The following is a 2,438-nucleotide window of genomic DNA, read 5'->3' as shown; positions in this document are numbered from 1 at the left end:
GCATTCAAGTTTTTCAGGATGACTTCATGATTGGGAGCCAGAGGGTTCAGTACTAGCCTACATAACTGATGACACAGCCTATCCCTTTCAGCCCCGGCTCACGAAGCCTTTTCCCTGAAACACAAACAGAGTATAAGCTAGAGCTAATTTCAAATATGTAATATAAATTTCCTATCTGCCGCCCGTAAAATTCACAATTGCTTTTTCAGAAACTTAGCAAAGCACACATGAAGGTTGAAAGATTTTGGTCGACTGAAGGCGCGGTGTTCGGCTTAGCTCAGAAACTGCAATCCGCTAAGGCCAGAATGATACAGATGGTATACGCAATGAAGCCAAGACCTGGTGGTGATCCAAATATCGCTGGCCCAGACGTCGGAAATGCCCTGTGTGAATTTCTCAATAAACAGGCTCTTGCTTAACGAGATGTGTTTGTGCTGTTTCATTTTATTCATGAGAAAAACTATAACTTGATGCACACTTGGACAGGTCCATCTTTTTCATCAGTATCCTCCATCTAGACCTGCGAAAAAATCAGATTAAGTTACACTTGCCTAACATTGTGTGACAAAGGAATGAGAATGACTTGGTTGTAACAAGAAAATGAAGGCATATGTGAAAACCAAATTATGGCTTGGATGATGTACGATGGTTTACCAGCCCGTTCGTACAATTTCAATTTTGGTTAGTGATTCAGAGCTAAGGACATCATTCTCTGATGTGCTGCCACTACTATCAAAGCAGATGTTACTAAATCCCCTTTTCAGTAGGCGTATATGATGGTGACTAACCTACGCACAGCATATCCGTGGTTAAAACTTGCCTTTGATGTAACAAATTTGGTAAGGGTTAAGATCGCCTACCAAATTAGTGTTGAAGTCTCAAAGTTTTCAGGCAACTCACCCAATGCTGCATCATTTGGAGATGGTGTTCTACCTTTTAAGCCGTGCTCTGTTTACAAAACCGCAGAAAAAATAAGCTGACTAGTAGTCAGTGACTAGGTATTGTGAGCATACAGAATATAAATCCAAGAATAATGCATTCCCAACACCATTACACAAGAAGATCAAAATGCCGCAGGTAGCTGACCTCGAAATACAAGCAGCCTGAATGAACAGCGAGTTACCGTAACTAAAAGTTTGATTGACAGCGTTCCGGGAACCCAGCTGCGCCATTCGTGTTCATACTCAGTCGGTCCCGTAAAAATCTCCGAAAATAAGCGCGTTCATACCGCCCCGAAAAACCGATGTTATGTTCACATAGACGGGTTCCGGTAAACATTTTCGAGAAATGTTATTACCGGAACCCCGGTATGAAAAGGGCCGTAAAGAGGCGGCATGCACACTGAATGAAAGTAAAGAAGATAGTATAGAAAAAGATTCATTTTTTATTAATTTGGAATTAGGATTGGATCAATCAATTGATTAACAGATTATATTTTCATATGCCCAAAACATACACATAATGTACAATATGATATACAAGACACACAATGCGTAATGTAACGAATACAGATAGGGGGATGCAGAGCGACCAATCAGTTGGGGTCTCATGAACTATGGTATCCACCTCGACCTAGTGTTCGATGGTATTTTCTTTCCTCGTCGGTCCTTTTTAGAAGCTAATTCTTGCTTCTAACGTAATGGTGAAGCGTCCGGCTTCTTGATCGGTAGGTCGCAGTGTTGGGATGACTCGAGTCACCTTTTTCATATGACTTGACTTGACTCGAGTGTCTTTGCTAAAATGACTTGACTTGAATTGACTCGCCGTATCAGAAATGTGGAATGACTCGTGACTCGGAGCAAAATTCACGAGTCGATTTCAAGTCATCATGTAATCGGTGTCGATAAAAATCACCGTTCTTGCATATGTTCGGATTGTTCGCGAAACGCTATAGTGTAATCCATGAGAGCTACCAATCGTGCGTTTACTGAGCCGCTATTGTTCTCTCGCAAATAAATTGACTGCAAACGAAGTGATCGAAGCTTACAGCTTACGTTGTCGTAAACTAGTAAGCCCATAGTGAAGTAATTTAATAGCAAAATGTATATTTCTGTTCTTACCTTAACCAAACCTTTTGTTTTAATGATATTGAATTTGCACATAGTTTAGTCCTCTGCCATTGGCGCAGGCTCAAATTGTATCATATCAATTTGTAAATGGGTTGCATCTTATCAATTCGTCTCTCCATTCTATATTTTAGCAGGTAACTGAGGCTATGCAATTACTACGTTCAGTTAAAGTTACAGTTCTACGTATATGTGAGCGATACAGCGTCTTCTTGCATGTATATTTAACTCTATATTCGTTCATCGGTTCAAAATCAATGACCACTCAATCTGTATTTTAGACAGCTAGCAAAATTCAATGACGTAATCATGCCTCATACTTCGAAAAGGCAACTTGACTTGAATTGTGACTTGACTCGTGACTTGACTTGA

General features: G+C 40.3%; 1 long non-coding RNA gene across 1 annotated transcript; it reads right to left on the bottom strand.

Annotated features, from left to right (window-relative positions):
* Nucleotides 1-215: 215 nt before the first annotated feature.
* Nucleotides 216-1,322, bottom strand: LOC145445475 (uncharacterized). The gene is made up of 2 exons (XR_013917043.1): nt 901-1,322; nt 216-520 (listed from the first exon to the last, which is right to left on the bottom strand). It is a non-coding gene; the product is annotated as an uncharacterized LOC145445475 (long non-coding RNA).
* Nucleotides 1,323-2,438: the final 1,116 nt, after the last annotated feature.

This window comes from Botryllus schlosseri, chromosome 8, assembly GCF_051294905.1.
Source record: "Botryllus schlosseri isolate E-star chromosome 8, Bs_hap1, whole genome shotgun sequence".
NCBI lineage: Eukaryota > Metazoa > Chordata > Ascidiacea > Stolidobranchia > Styelidae > Botryllus > Botryllus schlosseri.
The sequence above is the reverse complement of the archived record's forward strand: the minus strand, read 5'-3'. Positions and strand labels throughout refer to the sequence as shown.